Source organism: Macaca fascicularis, chromosome 10 (genome assembly GCF_037993035.2).
Source record: "Macaca fascicularis isolate 582-1 chromosome 10, T2T-MFA8v1.1".
In the NCBI taxonomy this organism is placed as follows: domain Eukaryota; kingdom Metazoa; phylum Chordata; class Mammalia; order Primates; family Cercopithecidae; genus Macaca; species Macaca fascicularis.
In genome coordinates this window covers 88,359,130-88,379,960 of record NC_088384.1, presented here as the reverse complement: position 1 = coordinate 88,379,960, position 20,831 = coordinate 88,359,130, and the positions used below count along the sequence as shown (strand labels likewise).

Genomic DNA, 20,831 nt, shown 5'->3' with positions numbered 1-20,831 from the left:
AATTCCCCAGGAACAACCCTGCAAGGAGGTGCAACCTGTGGGCACACAGAGTGCATACTAATGCACCTCAAATCAATGCATTCCAAAGCAATGTCCTGTAAGATCAGATCAGGCAACCACCTGCCAACTGCCTGGCCCAGGGTTCAAATACTCAGAGTGTCTGAAATGCAGCCCAAGCCAAAGATCACATGAGCAATCAGAAAAGCACTGCAACACTCAAGCAAGAAGATAAAAGCGACTCCCTGCTAAGTAGCCTAAACCAATTCCCTGGACAGGCGTCTCTCTGGGGAAGCAGCTGTTTTTACTCTATATCCACTTCATCACCATCAACACTACTCCCTTTTACAATTATTTCTAATTGTTTTTGAAGTATCAGGACCCCATGTTTGCAATCCCTGAATCACATCAGGAAAGCAAGTCCAATTCTAGGTTTCTGGTTCCTATGATGGCCAGTTTCACAACGGGAGTTACACACTTTTTAAAACAAGATTATCCATCTTGGGTTGAAAAATAACACCACTGTCCTGCAGAACTTTTAAAAAGATATTTTATACATATTGAGGAAATGGCTCTACATTTGCTTATATGTGCATAAAAAATATCTGAAAGAATTCACAAGAACCATATAACAACTGCCAGATAACAACAGTGGCTTTCCCTAAAAGAGCCGGGTGGATGAGGGCCAAAAGTAGAAGAGAAACTTTTCATTATATACCCTTTTTTCTGTTGTTGTTCTTCAGACCGAGTTTCACTCTGTCACCCAGACTGGAGTGCTGTGGTGCAATCTTGGCTTACTGCAACCTCTGCCTCCTGTTCAAATGATTCCTGTGCCTCAGCCTCCCGAGTAGCTGGGATGGCAGGCACCCACCACCACACCCAGCTAATTTTTGTATTTTCAGTACAGATGGGGTTTTGCCATGGCAAGGCTGGTCTCGAACTCCCGGCCTCAGGTGATCCGTCCACCTTAGCCTCCCAAAGTGTGTATACCCTTTAATACCTCTTGAGTTTTGAATCATGTAAATATATTACTTAGTCAAAAAATAAAATAAAATAAAGGGAAAGAGAGAAAGGGAAAGGCTTTTGTGAAATTAAATATACAGGGGTTACTCATTTTTCCCATTTTATCTATCCATTTGTGCTGACCACCACGAATATAAGATAATAAAAATGGGCCGGGTATGGTGGCTCACACATATAATCTCAACACTTTGGGAGGCCGAGGCGGGTGGATCACAAGGTCAAGAGATTGAGACCATCCTGGCCAACATGGTGAAACCCCGTCTCTACTAAAAGTACAAAAATTAGCCAGGTGTGGTGGCAGGCAGCTGTAGTCTCAGCTACTCGAGAGGCTGAGGCAAAAGAATCGCTTGAACCCGGGAGGCGGAGGTTGCAGTGAGCTGATATCATGCCACTGCACTCCAGCCCAAGGGACAGTGCGAGATTCCATCTCAATTAAAAAAAAAAAAAAAAGATAATAAAAATGTTTTAATTGATAAATGAGGGGACCTACTAAGGGATCTAAATTTGGGACCTGCTTATCCCAAATTTAGGATGAAGCTTTGTAAACCAGTTTCTATTAGGTCCATAGCACTGGAATTTTTAACTTTCTTATGTAAATGTAGCAAGTCACGTAGTGTCAGCTCTAAAAAGCATTTAGAGCAAAGATGTCAAATAAGAAACCAATAAAATATATTATGTTGTTATTACAGGCATTATTTATAAACATAAGGTCGGCCGGGCGCAGTGGCTCACGCCTGTAATCCCAGCACTTCGGGAGGCGAGGTGGGTGGATTATGAGGTCAGGAGATCCAGACCATCCTGGTTAACACAGTGAAACCCCGTCTCTACTAAAAATACAAAAAAAATTAGCTGGGCATAGTGGCGGGTGCCTATAGTCCCAGCTACTCAGGAGGCTGAGGCAGGAGAATGGCGTGAACCCGGGAGGCAGAGCTGGCAGTGAGCGGAGACTGCGCCACTGCACTACAGCCTGGGCGACAGAGTGAAACTCTGTCTCAAAAAAAAAAAAAAAAAAAAAAAAAGCGGGGGTCACCTTTTTTGTAAGCCAAATAGTTGTGTGAACTGTCTAAAAAGTTTCAAAATGTCCCTTACAGAGAGAACATATAAGAGCCACAGCATCTCAAATTGGCACAACACACTTGAGGGCAGTCAGGCAATCAACACCAAAACTCTAAATGTGAATACTCCCTTGAAACAGCAATTCCATTTCTTGGAATTATTTTAAAGACATAATTGAGTAAGTAAATACAACTAAATACATGTGCAACGATGTAATACACATTTGTGTTTGTCACAACACCATCTCTAAGCACTTAAATGCTCATCAATAAAGGAGTGGTTAGATGATGACACATCTCTACAATGGGAAACTATGAAGTCATTAAAAATGGCAACAAACCTCTAGGTATTTAGATATGGGCAATATTCAAGACACATTGTTGAGTGAAGAAAAAGGCTACTGAACAGAATTACTATGATATAGTTAATGTTTATGTGTACATGCACATGTGCAGAAGCAGATTTGGGGAACACAGCATAAAGACATTGTTAAAAGCATCAGCTACGGTGTTCAACAGGTCTGGCTTTGAATTTCTGCTCTGCCATTTACTAGCTATAAAATCTCAAGAAACTTACTAAGTCATAGTTTCTTCTTCCACAAAGTATGGTTAATAACAACATCTCCCTTAAAGAACTGTTCTAAAGGATTAAACCAATGAATGTCAAACGCTTAGCTTTTAACATTGAAAAGTACTAATAGATAGGAAATGCAGGCAATATTGACCTCTAGGGTGGTGAGCCTGCAGGTTATTGTTTTGCTTTCTTTGTATTTTTTGATGGGTGCACGTATTTTGATTTTTTTTTTTTTTTTGAGACGGAGTCTCGCGCTGTCGCCGGACTGGAGTGCAATGGTCAGATCTCAGCTCACTGCAAGCTCCGCCTCCCGGGTTTACGCCATTCTCCTGCCTCAGCCTCCCAAGTAGCTGGGACTACAGGCGCCTGCCACCTCGCCCGGCTAGTTTTTTGTATTTTTTAGTAGAGACGGGGTTTCACTGTGTTAGCCAGGATGGTCTCGATCTGCTGACCTCATGATCCGCCCGTCTCGGCCTCCCAAAGTGCTGGGATTACAAGCTTGAGCCACCGCGCCCGGCCACGTATTTTGATTTTTATAATTAAGGTTGGGGGAGCAAAATGCAATGTTTTCTTTGGAGAAAAGTCCAGAACTTTGATTTCAGCTTAAATGTCTAAAGAAGACACACTAGTTCTCTGGAAAGAAACCTAAAAAGGTCACAGTCAAGTAATAAGAACAATAAATGCCTGCCCTGAATTCAAATGGGTGCCATGTACTCTCTGTCATTTGATGACACAAATAGGCAAACAAAGCATTTACTTAGGTAGGGAAAAAGGAAAAGAAACTCTTTTGGCATTCAGTTGTAAAACATTCATAAAATACATTCAAAAAAATATATTCAAGTCTATTGGACAACACCTACCATTCAGAATCAATGCGGTTCTTGGGTTTTATTGAATTCAATAGTCACAACTCACAGTATACCAAGAGCTTAATGTGTAGTCCTCTTTTAATCCTCAAAATCACCTTAGGAGGAAGGCAGGCATTAGCCTCATTTAAAGAATAAGGATCAGAGACTCAGGGAAATTAATTTGCCCAAGGTTACACAATAATTAAGTGGAAGAGTCAGGATTCAAAACCAGATTTGTCTTATTTTAAAAACCATATATAAACCCATATATTTTTAAAACACCTGATATATATATGCATATATACATGTGTATGTCTATGAACAGATTAAAGCAATTCAAGCTGTACAGAGTATACAGTGAACATGTAAACCTTCCTAACATATCTGCATTGCTCCTTCATCTTCATCTTTTTTTTTAAACCTTTTTAACTCAAGTAGCAGTATACTATACACCATTGTACTCCTTCCTAGATAAATCTTGGAGAACTCGCCTTAACTCATTTTGTATTGTTTTCTTTGCTTGTCTTTTTGAGATAGACTCTTGCTCTGCACTCCAGGCTGGAGTGCAGTGGCATGATGTCGGCTCACCCCAGCCTCAACCTCCTCAGTAGCTGGAACTACAGGTACATGCCACCAAACCTGGCTAATTTTGTTTTTATTTTTTTGTAGAGACAAAAGTCTTACTACATTGCCCAGGCTGGTCTTAAACTCCTGGCTCAAGTGATCCTTCCATCTCTCAGCCTCCCAAAGTATGGGATTACAAGCATCAGACACCATGCCCAGCTGCTTCTTTTTCCTTTCTTTTCTGTCTTACATCCTTCCTTTCATTCATTCATTCATTTTGAGACAGAGTCTCTGTTGCCCCGGTAGCAGTACAGTGGCACAATTAAAGCTCACTGCAACCTCGACCTCCTGAGCTCAAGCAATCTTCCCACCTCAGACTCCCAAGTAGCTGGGACTATAAGCACACCCCACCACATCCAGTTAATTTTTTATCTTTTGTAGAGAGAGGGTTTTGCCATGTTGGCCAGGCTGGTCTTGAACTCCTGACCTCAGGTATTCCACCCGCTTTGGCCTCCCAAAGTGCTGGGATTACAGTCGTGAGTCACTGCACCCAGCCAAAAAAGGCTTTGATCAATCAGTCCATTACTGAGGGACCTTCTGATTGTTTCTGGTCATTTGCTACTGCAAACAGTACTCCAGTAGCTATACTGAACATATATACCTTTAGATAAGTGGGAGTAGTTGGTAGGATCCACTCCCAGAGGTAGGACTGTTGTATACAATCTATTGTTTTTTAAGAGTCAAGGTCTTCACATTCTGTTGTTTTTTTAAGAGTCAACGTCTTGCTCTGTTGCCCAGGCTGGAGTGCAGTGGCAGAATCTCAGCTTACTGCAACCTCGAACTCCTCACTCAAGCAATTGTCTCACCTCAGCCTCCAGAGCAGGTGGGACTACAGGTGTGCGCCACTGCACCCGACTAATTTTTTTTTTTTTTTTTTTTTTTTAATTTTTAGTAGAGACGGGGTTTCACTGTTTTGGCCAGGCTGGTCTCAAACTCCTGACCTCAAGTGATCCACCTGCCTCAGCCTCCCAAAGTGCTGGGATTACAGGCATGAGCCACCATGCCTGGACTAATTTTTAAAATAGTTTGCAGAGAGGGGAGTCCTGCTTTGTTGCACAGGCTGGTCTCAAACTTGTGGTTTTATGTGATTCTCCTACTTAGGACTCCCAAAGTGCTGGTATTACAGGTCCACCATGTAATACCAGCCACCATGGTGAGCCACCACGTCCAGATCCTTTTTTGATCTTGATTCAAACAAACCAACTGTTAAGAAATGTACAAGGACCAAGCTAGGTGGTTCACCACCCATAACCCCAGCACTTTGGGAGGCCAAGGCGGGAGGATCACTTGAGCCTAGGAGTTCAAGACCAGCTTGCGCAAGATGGCAAGACCCTGTCTCTACAAAAAAAATTTTTTAAATTAGCCGGGTGTGGTGGTGTATGCCTGTAGCCCCAGCTACTCAGGAGGCTAAGTTGGGAGGATTGCTTGAGCCCAGGAGTTTGCTTGAGCCGCCTGGGAGTTTGAGGCAGTAGTGAGCTCTGATTGCACCACTGCACTCAAGCCTAGGTGATACAGTGAGACCTTGTCTCAAGAAAAAAAAAAATGACGCCGGGCGTAGTGGCTCATGCCTGTAATCCCAGCACTTTGGAAGGCCAAGGACGGCGGATCACTTGAGGTCAGGAGTTCAAGACCCGCCTGTCCAACATGATGAAATCCTGTCTCTACTAAAAATACAAAAATTAGCTGGGTGTGGTGCATGCATGTCTGTAATCCCAGCTACTAGGGAGGCTTTGGTAAGACAACTGCTTGAACCCGGGAGGCGGAGATTGCAGTGGGCCTAGATCATGCCACTGTACTCCAGCCTGGGTGACAGAGCAAGACTCTATCTCCAAAAAAAAAAAAAAGTATAAGACAATCAAGGAAATTGGAACACTGGATATGAGACAATGTAAGAAATTATTGTTATTTATGTGTAAAAATGTTATTATTTTAAAAACAAAGTTCTTATCCTCTAGAGATAAACAAGAATATTTTCAGACAAAGTTATATGCTGTCCGGGATCTTTTTCAGGGGTAGGGTGCATGGAAGGTTATAGGTAAAATAGGATTGCCAACTGCTGAGAACTGCTGGAGGCGGGTAATGGGTTCATGATTCATTGCATTATTCTAGTTTTATGTATAATTGGGATTTTCCAAATGAAAAAAAAATCACCCTCTAACCAACGGCTTATCATTTAAATTTTTTTTAAATTACCGTAAAAAACCCCATATAATATAAAATTTACCCTTTTAATCATTTTAAGTGTATATAGTTCAGTAGTGTTAACTATATTCACATTGTTGTATAACATATTTCTAGAACTTTTTCATCTTGCAAAACTGAAACTTTACAACCATTGAACAATTCCTCATTTCCCCCTCTCCTCAGCACCTGGTAACCACGTTTCCATGATTTTGTCTACTCTAGCTACCTCGGATAAGTGGAATCATAACAGTATTTGTCCTTTTGTGACTGGCTTATTTCACTTAGCACAATGCCCTCAAGGTTCATCAATACTAAAGCATGTGTCAGAACTGCCTTCTTTTTAAGGCTGAATAATATTCCATTCTATGTATGTACCATATACATATTTATTTTAATTAATTAATTTATTTATTTATTTGAGACACAGTCTCGCTCTGACACCCAGACTGGAGTGCAGTGGCGCAATCACAGCTCATTGCATCCTTGAACTCCTAAGCTCAAGCAATCCTCCCACCTCAGCCTTTTGAGTAGCTAAGACTACAGGTACGTGCCACCATACTCAGCTAATTTTTTATTATTATTATTTGTTATAGAAACAAGGTCTCACTATATTGCCCAGGCTGGTCTGGAACTCCTGGGCTCAAGCAATCCTTCCGCCTTGGCCTCCTGAAGTGCTGGGATTACAAGCGTGAGCCATCGCACCTGGCCTGTACCACATATTCTTTATCCATTTATCCATTAATGGACATTTGGGCTGCTTCTACCTCTTGGCTATTGTGAATAATCCTATGGGCAGAGGGCCATAGCAAAACCTGTATTTAACAGGCAGAGGTAGCCTGAATAGCCAAAAAGAGATTCAGACACACCTGGGACTGAAACCCAGCTCTATCATTCCTAGTTTTGTTTGTTTTTGAGATGGAGTCTTGCTGTCACCCAGGCTGCAGTGTAGTAACGCGATCTCGGCTCACTGCAACTTCCACTTCCCGAGTTCAAGCGATTCTCCTGCCTCAGCTTCCCAAGCAGCTGGGATTACAGGTGCCCACCACCACGCACGGCTAACTTTTGTATTTCCAGTAGAGAGTGGGTTTCACTATGTTGGCCAGGCTGGTCTCGAACTCCTGACCTCAGGTGTTCTACTTGCCTCGGCCTCCTAAAGTGCTGGGAGCCATGGTGCCCAGCCTATCATTCCTAGTTCTGAGGCTCTGTGAAAGTTTCTTACCCCTCGGAGCTGATGTCCTCATCTGTAAAATGGGAATATCACTAACACCTGCTGCCTGGGGCAGTGTAAGGACTAGATGAAGACAGGCAGCAAGCGTCTGGCCCACAAGTGGTAACTCTACCTTGACCCAATTTGCAGGAGGAAAAAACAGAGACTTAGACAGGGAAGTAAAGTGGTACACTGAGTTAATAAGTGGTAAAGCAAGCTGAAACCAGGTCCACCTGGCTCCAAAGTCCATGGCCTTTTTCCACATCAGCATGTCCTAAATGTCAGTAATCAGATTGTTCCTTCACAATTTTCGCCATGTCTATCATCAACTGCACTATTATTTACTTACCGTTTTTTCTTTAAATCTACTTCTATTAACACAAACTTATTTTAAAAAGAAACTTTATATAACTACCATGAATGGAAAATCAGTATCACTTGTTATGAATAGAAAGTAACTGAAAATAAATATAAGAACAGACAACAATGTTACTAAATTCTAGCTAAATATTGTAGCTTATCTGAGGCCTGAGGCTTGATCACCATTGGTTTGAAAGGGAACTTAACAACTGTTAAGAAACAGACTAGTGGCCGGGCATGGTAGCTCCCGCCTGTAATCCCCGCCCTTTGGGAGGCCAAGGCAGGTGGATCATGAGGTCAGGTGTTTAAGATCAGCATGGCCAAGATGGTGAAACCCTGTCTTTACTAAAAATACAAAAATTAGCCAGGCATGGTGGCAGGGGCCTGTAATCCCAGCTACTCAGGAGGCTGAGGTAAAGAACTGCTTGATGCCAGGAGGCAGAGGTTGCAGTGAGCCGAGATTGTGCCACTGCACTCCAGCCTGGGCGACTGAGTGAGACTCCATTTCAAAAAAAAAAAAAAAAACAGACTAGTACCAAACAAATACAGTATTCTTCTTGACACAGAAGAACCAAGAGAGTTTTAAAGAGAATAGCTCTCACCACTGCATTCAACATAATTTAGGATGTTGTGTTTGCGTGTCACCCTAACTCTCCTCCTACTCCACCTGGTTCAGCTCTGCAGAATATAAGGACCCACTCAGATCCCCTGAATCAGAATCTTGTTTTATCAAGATTCATGCCTACGCATGCTACCTTTACAGTAAACAGTTTCAAAGTTGATCCAGCAGAATTTCCCATAAATCATAGGATTTATTTTACTAATATGATGAGTTAAATGCTTTTTGAAAAATCCCTTTTCAAAAGTCCATCAGAACTGTCTTGGCTCATTGTCCAATGTTATAATGATATGCAACAGCCTATTCAGATAATGAAGGGTTGAAATGACAAAGGCCTACGTTCTGGGTCCTACTTGTAGGGAATTCTTCATCAGAAAGAAAAAATGGATAAAAAGAAGACACAAAAGAAGGTGAGAAAAACTATTACATTAAAAAAATACTTCATGATATGTAAAATATATCTAAATAAAGGTTTTTTTGTTTGGAGACAGGAACTCATTCACTGTGTCACCCAGGCTGGAATGCAGTGGCACAATCATGGTTCACTGTAGCCTTGAACTCCTGGGCTTGAACTCGCCTCAGCTTCCCGAGTAGTTGGGAGTACAGGTGCAAGCCACTGCACCTGGGTATATTTTTATATGTTTTGTATAGATGGGGTCTCGCTATGTTGTCCAGGCTGGTCTCAAACTTCTGGCCTCAAGCAATCTTCCCACTTAGGCCTCCCAAAGCGCTGGGATTACAGGAATGAGCCACCACACCCAGCTAAAGCTGTTTTTAAAAAGATACTTTTAGGCCTGGCGCCGTGGCTAAAGCCTGTAATCCCAGCGCTTTGGGAGGCCAAGACAGGCGGATCTCAAGGTCAGGGGTTCAAGACCAGCCTGACCAACATGGTGAAACCCTGTCTCTACTAAAAATACCAAAATTAGCTGGGCGTGGTAGTGTGCACCTGTAATCCCAGCTACTCAGGAGGCTGAGGCAGGAGAATCGCTTGAACCCAGGAGGTGGAGATTGCAGTGAGCTGAGACTGTGCTACTGCACTCCAGCCTAGGCAAGAGAGTGAGACTCCATCTCAAAAAAAAAAAAAAAAATACTTTTAGAGGATTCTAAGAAGGGAAATGTACAGTTCTCTGTTAGAATTTTTTAAAGTTCAAACTTTTCACAAACCACTTATTTAGAATTGTTCTCTTATGAGGCTGAGAGAGAAGGAGATATTCTGTGTAACACATTATATGTGATTATAAAAAGGTGGAAACAACTTCAATGTCCAATGCCTGGGAAAGTGTAGTAGTTACTAGTAAACTACTAACGTATAGTAATAACTACTAAACACAAAAACATAGCAAGGTGTAGTGGCTCACACTTGTAGTCTCAGCACTTCGGGAGGCTGAGGCAGGAGCATCGCTTAAGGCCAGGAGTTCGAGACCAGCCTGAGCAACATAGTGAGATTCTACCTCCAAGAAAAATTTAAAAATTAGCCACAAGTGGTGGCACGCACCTGTGGTCCTGGCTGCTTAGAAGGCTGAGGTGGTAGGCCCGGCGCGGTGGCTCAAGCCTGTAATCCCAGCACTTTGGGAGGCCGAGAAGGGCGGATCACGAGGTCAGGAGATCGAGACCATCCTGGCTAACACGGTGAAACCCCGTCTCTACTAAAAAATACAAAACTAGCCGGGCGAGGTGGCGGGCGCCTGTAGTCCCAGCTACTCTGGAGGCTGAGGCAGGAGAATGGCGTGAACCCAGGAGGAGGAGCTTGCAGTGAGCTGAGATCCTGCCACTGCACTCCAGCCTGGGCGACAGAGCAAGACTCCGTCTCAAAAAAAAAAAAACAAAAACAAGAAGGCTGAGGTGGAAGGACCACTTGAGCCCAAGAGTTGGAGGTTACAATGAGCTATGATCATGCCACAGCACTCCAGCCTGGGCAACAGAGTGACACCCTATCTCAAAAATAAATAAATAACAAAAAAATAGATTGGTCCTGGTGGCTCACACTTGTAATCTGAGCACTTTGGGAGGCCAAGGCAGGAGGACTGCTTGAGCCTAGGAGTTTGAGACCAGCCTGAGCAACACAGTGAGACCCTGTTTCTACCAAAATAAAATAAAAATTTAAATAACTAAGTACAAAAATATGGAAAAATGGTTATGACATAATGTTAAGTGAACGTTTCCAAATGGAAAATGGGAAATACACTTTGAATACAACTTTCTAAAAATATATCTGCAAGTAGTCAAGTAAGCAAAACCTGAGTTAGGGTATCATCACCTTGGGTATATTCCCCAACCGAACTGTAATTATGTCTGCCTTTGCAGCTTTAGGTGAACACTGCCATGTTAAAAGCATTCTTTCAGGGGGTTGCCTTTGTAATTTACAATTTTAACATTAAAGCTTAAAGAAACCATCAGTAATGCAGACAAAGGTTTGCACAAAATAATCATCATTAAGATGTTCTCTGAAGCATTACTCATAACGTTTAAACATTGAAAATAGCCTAAATAACAACAACGGAGGAAACAGGTAAGAACTGCAAGCCCATGAGATAAAATGTATTTAGGAATACATTTGTATATGGACAGTAAAATGTTAACAGTAGCTATTTCTGGGTGGTGGATCTTAAAGTCAGTCTTATTTAATCTGTTCAGTATTTTCCTCATTTTTTCCTCAATGGAAATTTATTATTTTTGTAATCGGGAAAAAATTACATTTTTAAAAAAGGCTGACAGCTGAAGAACTAAACAAGGAAAAACAACACATATATTTCTTAGGCTAGAGTCTAACTTATTATTGCAGATCTTGCAAAACCAGTAACTACTTCCACCAAAGACTATCTTCTTGTGGTTATCTTTAGGTAACTTGAACTGATATTTTATCTTACCTAGATGGAATCTTTTATGATTTGCCAGCTAGATTTTTTGCTTATGTTCTGAAATGTGTTATAATGATTACTACAGTCTGCTAAGCTGCTAGAGATTGTGCTATGAGCTTTTAGTTTCTGTTTAATTTATGTCACACAACAAAAGGCCAAGCAAGCCCTTCCTGAAAGCACTGCTGAAGGTGACATGAAGGACTCTAGAGTGGTTAAGTCCCAAGCTCCCAATAATCTATGGCAATTTCTATTTCACTTGAGCCCATTTCCATTTATAGACTATATTCAAGCATGACAAAATGCAAGTGCTGCAAATGTCTTGCCAAAAACTTTAAAAATAAAAGCCACACCCACCATGATTATCACTGGTTCACTCTCTAATGCAAATTATGAGTTAAATAAATCAGCATGCTAAAGATAGATCTTCCTGTGTGAAGAGCTCAATGTCCGCAATCAGTGTGACGAAGTGAGATGACACAATGTGTCACCATGATTAACTGAACCTTAAACATGAACATCCCAAGCTGCTGTGCAGATGTGTGATGCTGATAAGATGAGCTGATTGTAATGCTCTCTGCCAAGAAATACACTCTAAAAGCCACACCCGAAAGCTCTGGGAGAAAGCCCAGTGTGAAGTCACCAAGAAAAAACAAAATATCACCCAACTCAAGGTTCAGTCTTGTGGGCGGGGCTGGAAGGGCTTTGGGGAGAACCGTCCTATGTCTTTATTTTACAGATATATACATATATATACACACATTTTTTTTTTTTACACAAGAGAGACCTAGAGAGGTTGAGTCACTTGCTCTAAGTCACACAGCAAGTAGCAGAATCCTGCCTTTACCCAGTTCCCACCATCCTTTCAGGTCAAAATTTCCTATAATGGCATAGTCCTTGACCAATAAATCTTTCTGAGAGTCTAGAAAGATAGGAGGTGTTGAAAGGAAAATAATGAGCCCACAGGGCAGAGAGAGAAAACTGAGGCACAGTGAGATGGAATCTTTTAACAATTAGTCAGCGGGTGTTATATGGGACTTTATCCACTATCTTCTCACCCAGTGTAGATATTTATCACCAGAATCAAGAAACAGTTTAGAGCTAAATGACTCAGAATACAAGCTCACAGTTCCTACCTGCTTCAGCAGTCCTGGCCCTGAAGTTAGATCACTGAGAAGCGTGAGAGGCAGCTTATCTTACCAAACGAGATATCTGTTTGCGGCTTCATCAGCCAAGTAACCGACACCCATCTAGCTCAGAAGTTTTTCCCTTGATTTCCTCAAACATTCTTTATTTCCTCAAACATTCTTTATTTCCTCAAACATTCTTTGAAGTCACTTTTTTTTTGGGGGGGGGTCATCATTTAAAATGAGTTACGTAGGTATGGAAGAGAAAGGCCTTGACAAGACAGCTACGATGTGGTCACTGCCCACCTGAAAAACAGATGAACATGCGCATGGTAGAAAGAACAACAGACCTGGAGTCAGCAGATGTGGGGAAGTTACTGAACTTTTCTGAGCTTCTACTTTCCTCTTCTGGAAACCTGTGTTACAGGATTGCTCTGAGGTCTAAATCTAAATGAAACAACATGTGTTAAGTGCTTACAACACTGCTTTGCTAATGTATCTTAGCTACGACTACTACTTTCATTGTCATTATCATTGGTAAGTCTTAGTTTGCTACTGATTACCTAGATGAGAGCATCTCAGACTTTAACGTGCACAGGAAACATCCGGGATCTTGGTAAAAGGCAGGCTCTGATTTATTAGATCTAGGCCCTGTTGTTGTTTCCTTCTTCTTTTGTTAAAACTACAGATGAGGTCTCACTATTTTGCCCAGGTTGGTCTCGGCCTCCTGGCCTCCAGTGATCCTCCTGCCTTGGCTTCCCAAAGTGCTGGGATTACAAGCGTGAGCCACTGCACCCAGCCTAGGTTCTGCATTTCTGACAAGGTTCTGGGGACACAGTACGTCTGTCACAGAGAACACACTTTGAGCAGCAAGGATCTCCCTAACTCAGCACCTAGAAAATGTTTAATATTACTGACAAAAACAAGTGACCACACCACAACGTCTTCATCTGTAAACTGGGGATAATATGTAGTCCACATAATCTCAATTGACAATTAGTAAATGAGAATGCACAGGAAAAAGCATTCTAAACTGCAAAGTTATACAAACAGCAGTGGTGGCCAGGTACAGTGGCTCATGTCTGTAATCCCAGCACTTTGGGAGGTCGAGGCAGGAAGACTGCTTGAAGCCAGGAGTTTGAGACTAGCCTGCAACATAGCAAGACCCTGTCTCTCTTTTTTTTATTAGCTGGGTGTAGTGGCATGCACCTGTAGTCTCAGCTACTTGGATGGCTGAGGCGGGAGGCTCGCTTGAGCCCAGGAGTTGGAGGTTACAATGAGCTATGACTGTACCACTGCACTCCAGCCTGGGCAACAGAATGAGACCAGGTTTTCTAAAAAAATTAGCGGCTCATGCCTGTAACCCAGCACTTTGAGAGGCCAAGGTGAGTGGATCACTTGCGGCCAAGATGCCTGGACAATATAGTATGACCGTCTCTACAAATTTCTGTTTTTTGAGATGGAGTCTCACTCTGTCACCCAGGCTGGAGTGAAGTGGTACAATCTCAGTTCACTGCAACCTCTGCTTCCCGGCTTCAAGTGATTCTCCCGCCTCAGCCTCCAAAGTAGCTGGGACTACAGGCAAGCACCACCACACCTGACAATTTTTGTATTTTTAGTAGAGATGGGGTTTCGCCATGCTGGTCAGGCTGGTCTTGAACTCCTGATCTCAGGTGGTCCACATGCCTCAGCCTCCCAAAGTGCTGAGATTACAGGTGTGAGTCACCATGCCTAGCCATCTACAGAATTTTTTTTTTTTTTTTTTTTTAAGACAGAGTCTCGCTCTGTCGCCCAGGCTGGAGTGCAGTGGTATGATCTCAGTTCACTGCAACCATCACCTCCCGGGTTCAAGCAATTCTCCTGCGTCAGCCTCCTGAGTAGCTGGGATTACAGGTGTGCACAACCATGCCCAGCTAATTTTTGTATTTTTAGTAGAGAAGGGGTTTCACCATGTTGTTCAGGCTGGTCTCAAACTCTTGACCTCGTGATCTGCCCGCCTCAGCCTCCCAAACTGCTGAGATTACAGGTGTGAGCCACCACGCCCGGCCCAAAAACACTTTTTAAAAATTAGCCAGGCATGACAGTATATGCCTGCAGTCCCAGCCACTCAGGAGGCTAAGCTAGAAGGATCACTTGAACCCAGGAATTCAAGGCTGTTGGGGAGCCAGGATCACACTGCTGCATTCCAACCTGGGTGACAGAGGGAGTCCCTGTCTCCAAAATGAATAAATTTATTAAATTTAATTAAATAAACAAGTGGCAGTGATAAGACTATTAGTCTTACTATTCACAATGCTGAATATACAACCCTGTAATGCCCAGATTTACAAGTACAGTTACTGGAATGTGTAACAATGAAGCTCGAATTCCCTTGCTCAGAAGAGATTCAAGAATCCTCTAGGAATTCTGGTAGAATACAATAGGTTTTCCAGGGATTCTCAAGTCAAAAGCTCTAAAACTTTAGAACTGTCACTTGGTGGCCAGGAAAGAACCTGGCAGGGAGAGTGTGGCCATTTGGGGCACCGAATGAACTTCACTAGTGATTCTGCTCCCTCTTTGAACGCTGGCCAGGCTCCCTCAGCCAAGATCCCGAGTCAGCACTGCAATGCCAACAGCACAAGACAGAAAGACAGATGGGTACTGCCCTGGCAAAGCCCACACCTGCCGCTCCACAGGCTGGCAAAGAGCCAGACTGTAGAAAAGCAGCAGGACTTTTTTTGGTTCACAGTAGGAACTTCAAGCTGCAATCAGTTGTACCTGACTAGCTTCTCTCAGCATAATCTGGGGATTTCCTTCCCATAGACTATAAAGTATGATGTGTATACCTTGTGCCTCTCCTCTAAGGGGTTCAAAATAAACTATGAATAATTCTTCCTCATAGGGCCCCTTACCAAAAAGTCCTCTCATCATTTCAGAGGCAGATGGCATCTCTAACATCTACTTAATTGCTCAGGCCAAAAACCCAGGAGTCATCCTTATTCTCTCACCGTCACCCCACCATCCTGCTGGTTTTACCTCCGAAACACATCCCCAATCCGTCCTCTTACCATCTCCATTGCCACCAATCTAGAAGGCCACTATCTTCTCTCACCTAACCTCCTAACTAGCCTCCTGGCTGCCACTCCTATGCCCTCTAAAATTCACTGCCACAAAGAGGCCAGAGTGATTTTTTAAAAAAATGAAAATAAATCATGCCACTCCCCTTCTCCAGAACCTCCAAAGATTTCTACAGCTTTTAGAACAAAATCCCAACTCCTTACTCTAGCAGACAAGGCCCTGCATGATCTGAGTGCTCCCCACCACTCCCATCCCCTACATCCATCCACCTCCCCACTCTGCCTTCGACTCACCTGTCCCAGCCATTATAAGCCTTCTTGCAGTTTCTGGAACTTACCAAGCTTGTTGCCACCTCACAGCCTTTACCCTTGCTCTTCCTTCTGACATATCTTCAAATGGCTGGCCCCTCCCTGGGAGCAAATCTCAGCAAAAATGTCACCACCCTAGCAAGGCCTTTTTTCTTTCCTTTTTTTTTTTTTTTTTTTTTTTTTTTTGAAACAGAGTCTCACTCTGTTGCCCAGGCTGGAGTGCAATGGCGCAATCTCAGCTCACTGCAGCCTCTGCTTCCCGGGTTCAAGCAATTCTTGTGCCTCAGCCTCCTGAATAGCTGGGACTACAGGCACGTGCCACCACACCCAGCTAAGTTTTGTATTTTTAATAGAGATGGGATTTCACCCCAGCACTTATTCCTTATCCAAATTCCCTTGTTCATTTATTGGTGTATATTTCTGTTTGCTGCCAGTAGAATATAAGCTGCATGAGAGCAAGGAACTCATGTACCTTTCTACCATGATATCTCCAGGCTAAAACAGAATTGACACATTCTAGGTGCTCAGGAAATGCTAAATAAATACAATCTGGGGAGGACAGTGGTAAATACACTGAATTTGAAGTCAGAAGACTGGATTTCAACGTGAAATGGGCCACTCAATAGCATCATGGCTTCTTGGCTTCTCTTCAGATTCCTCGACTATAAAACAGAGATCCTCATCTGCACCTTACCTTCCTTGAAGGGACACAGATAAGATTAAATGAGTAAAAGCATGAGTGAGCAAGTGTAAGCATTTGTGTAAGCCATTAGGCACCATATTGTTATTGTCAAGTATTGTTACTCTTTGTTACATAAGAGGAGGGACTTGCAAATTAGTGGATGAAAAGGCTTAGGAAGCAATCTGAGGTTTCTAATCCAGGCACCTAACAGAAGTCTAGGGACACAACAAAACAGATTAGAATCAGTGGCTTTACTCTGCAGCCAGGGCAAACATAAGATATGAATTCATTTAAAGACGTCAAATGCAGTAATTTGCAAATTAAGCTCTGAGTTCCTTGAAGGATATGGAGATGGGATTGATCTCCACATCCTCCATGTACCTAGCATAAGCGGATTTAGCAAATATTTACTGAATTGGGTGTTGAGCTACCAAACCATCAGCTTTCACCTTTCTTTTTCTTTTTCTTTTTCTTTTTGAGACACAGTCTTGCTCTGTTGCCCAGGCTGGAGTGCAATGGCATGATCTCGGCTACACTGAAAGCTCCGCCTCCTGGGTTCACGCCATTCTCCTGCCTCAGCCTCCCGAGTAACTGGGACTACAGGGGCCCGCCACCATGCCCAGCTAATTTTTTGTATTTTTTTTTTTTTAGTAGAGATGGGGTTTCACCGTGTTAGCCAGATGGTCTCCATCTCCTGACCTCGTGATCCGCCCACCTCGGCCTCCCAAAGTGCTGGGATTACAGGCATGAGTCACCACGCCCAGCCAGCTTTCACCTTTCTTTGCAACCCATCGTGGCACAGGATTACAGGTTCCTGGGGCAACCATATAAAAATATCAACATTTATATAATGCCATGATGGCTACTGTTTCATGCTTGCAATGACATTATGGTTGACAGACCTGGTATTATCACATACTTTAATTTAATCATTCACCAGCCATAAATGGAAAATACAGTACAAGTACCACATTAAGCCCAAATAACAATAGCTAATGTTTATCAAATATGCTGGGCACTTTACATATATTAAGTTCAAATAAATCCTCAGAACAGACATGCATGATACGTACTATTACTATCCCCATTTCACAGATGAGGGAACTACACCACCAAGGGGTTCAAAATGAACTACGAATAATTCTTCCTCACAGGACCCGTTACCAAAAAGTCATCTCATCATTTCAGAGGTATTGACCATCATTTCAGAGGTAAAGTAGCACCTCTTTGCTCAGTAGCGCACAGCTTGGAAGTAGCAGAGTCAAGATTTTAGCCCAGGTAGTCTGATTGCAGGCTTTTAACCACAACTGCAAAACAGCACTGAAAGGGCCTTCAGTATAATCTAGCCTAGTCCCCTCATTTTAACAAGGAGAGAATGAGGGACAGAGAAGCCCTTTTTTAAAGATTCCAACTCTCAGGTTGGGCGCGGTGGCTCACGCCTGTAATCCCAGTACTTTAGGAGGCCAAGACAGGCAATCACCTGAGGTCAGGAGTTTGAGACCAGTCTGACCAGCGTGGAGAAACCCCGTCTCTACTAAAAATACAAAATTAGCCGGGCGTGGTGGCACATGCCTGTAATCCCAGCTACTTGGGAGGCTGAGGCAGGAGAATTGCTTGAACCAGGGAGGCAGAGGTTGCAGCGAGCCGAGATGGCGCCATTGCACTCCCGCCTGGGCAACAACAGCAAAACTCCACCTCAAAAAAAAAAAAAAAAAAAAAAGATTCCAACTCTTTTCTGAGATCCTCACTTTGGATGGTATCTCTTTAAATAAAGCTTTACCTGAGATCTTGTTTCCTTGCCTTTTAGCTTCCAGTCAGTTAAAAGTAACAAAAGAAAAAAGAATACCCCTGTGGCCTTATAATAGCAACTGTTGCAAAATCAGAGGCAACAGTGAATGGGGGATAAAATACAGGATTTACCTAGAAACACCTCCACTTCCATCACTCAATAGATACAAAATTCTTAGGCAATGGCTGGGTGTGGTGGCTCATGCATATAATCCCAGCACTTTGGGAGGCTGAGGCAAGCGTATCACTTGAGGCCAGGAGTTCGAGACCAGCCTGGCCAACATGGCAAAACCTTGTCTCTACTAAAACTACAAAAATTAGTGGGCAAGGTGGTGAACATCTGTAGTCCCAGCTACTCGGGAGGCCGAGGCAGAATAATCGTTTGAACCCAGGAGGAGGTTGCAGTGAGCTGAGATCGTGCCACTGCACTCCAGCCTGGGCAACAGACTGAGACTCTATCTCAAAAAAAAAAAAAGAAAAGAAAAAAAGATTCTTAACCAGGTCCTTACCTTCGCTTTTCTGAAGCTCAGTTTCCTTATTGGCAAAATGAGGATGGTATCACCAGGTACCTGGCAAAGTCTACGTAAGGATTAAATGAAACAATATGCCTGGTAAAGTGCTTCTTAATCATATGCTTGTAGTTATTACTGCTGTAAGCACTTCCCAAAGGACACAAAGATGCCTTTTTTCTTCTGGAAGGATCAACGAAGCCCAAGTAGAAAATGAGACCATGACCCCAGCTATCTACAAAGGATTGACCTCAAAGAGTTTGGACTACTTGTAGAAGTCCACTACCTCCCTTGCTCTGAGCAGAATGGAGAAGTAAAACTGGGGTTGGGAGTTGGCATTGCAGTAGGACTACCCATATGGGCTGGCACTCTACACACCTACACCTTACCTGTCCCAAAGTCATCTCCTCCTGGGAGTCTTGCCCTCCTCCCCTAGACGCCTCATAATAGCTAGTTGAGCACTTACTATGTGCCAAGCTACTTGACATACCCAGTCTCGTTGATTTCCACAGTAGTCTATTATACCGTTTCACAGATAAGAAAAACTAGACTCAAAGAAATTAACTTGCCCAGGGCCACACAATTACTAAGTGGAAATGCCACGTCTCTAACTCACTCAGACTTCAAACTGCCCTCTTGGTCTCCCATGCTAGGGTGCCCTAAAAATTCTCCCTCTCCCCATTTGGGGCACTTTCACACACACGTCTCATCACCTTAACCACTCAGAGCAGCAAGTGTTAGCACCCCTTTGAATAAACAGGTCAATTAAGGCCAGCGAGGGGAAAAGACTTGCCCAAGGTCACACAGCAAACCCGGGACAGCGCAGTGGTTCGGACCCCAGGCTCTCGCTTCCCCGCCCTCGTCCCAAACTGGGGCCCTGACCACCGCTCCAGGGCCCCCAGGTGGGTTGCGACCCAGGGTGGCCGTGTCTGGGGGTCGGGCCGCGACCTCGCCCGGGGAAGGAGGGGCAAGGCCGTCCGGACGACCAGAGGATGCCCGAGAGGCAGGGCAGAGGATGCTCCGGCTCGCGGGACAGCAAAGCCAGGCGGAGGCGCGGGCGCGGGTCGCAGGGAAAATCCCAGGCGGCCACAGGATAAGCCCTGCTCGGCGGGCGCCCGGCCCCTCCGACTCACCTGCGGCCCGAGCCGAAAGCGGGCGGCGGCGGCGGCGGCGGCGGCGGCGGCGGCGGGGGCGGCGAACCCCTGGCTCAGCCATTCCCCGCTGCCCCGGATGGGGAGAGACAGTGGCCGCTCACTTCCTTAGCAACCTGGCTCAGCGACCCACTTCCTTAGCAACCAGTGTCAATTTCAATAACTTTATTGGCACACGAGCAACGGACAGGGAAAGCCAGCTGGCGGGGTCCGGGCGGGGCTCAGCTCGGTGCTGGAGCTTAGCGGGGCCCAACACACCTTCATCTCCTCACCCACCTAAGCGGGTAGAGTGGCGCACAACGTGGCCTAACTCCATCCTCTGGTATCTCGTGCCTCAGTTTCCCATCTGTAAAATGGAACATACGCTATTTCAGCCGCCATTCAACCTTTCCTAAAAGCTTTCACATCCATTATCTGACTGGTGTCTCAAAGTCCTACCGAGATAACTCCCACTTAGGGTGCCCCCAGTGACTCAATACAAACACCTACAGGCATCCTTGTTGTATCTTTCTTGTACTTCACCCAATCTAATCACTCACAACCGCACCAGGCAAGGCCAGACCACGCTCATCTCTAGCCTGCCTGAAATATCTGGTCTCTCTCTCTGTTTCCATTCTTTCGTCCAGCTCTGCCCGGACAATTCATTTTCCATAAGGTGGCCAGAGTAATTATTTAAAACAAATCATGCGGCCAGGTGCAGTGACTCACGCCTGTAATCCCAGCACTTTGGGAGGCCGAGGCAGGTGAATCACCTTAGGTCAAGAGTTCGAGACCAGCCTGGTCAACATGGCGAAACCTCCTCTCTAATAAAAATTTAAAAAAAATTAGCCAGGTGTGGTGGCATATGCCTGTAGTCCCAGCTA

General features: G+C 44.0%; 1 protein-coding gene across 3 annotated transcripts in view; it reads right to left on the bottom strand.

Moving 5' to 3' along the window:
- KIF3B (kinesin family member 3B) overlaps positions 1-20,057 on the bottom strand; it is a 58,101-nt gene extending 38,044 nt beyond the window's left edge. For 2 of the 3 annotated variants that reach the window (XM_065522979.1, XM_045362732.2), the window contains exon 1: positions 19,951-20,057. The gene's annotated coding sequence lies outside the window, so the exon portion shown is untranslated. Of the gene's footprint in view, positions 1-18,817; positions 18,888-19,950 lie in introns of all 3 variants that reach the window. The other variant, XM_045362733.2, reaches the window with a different exon arrangement.
- Positions 20,058-20,831: the final 774 nt, after the last annotated feature.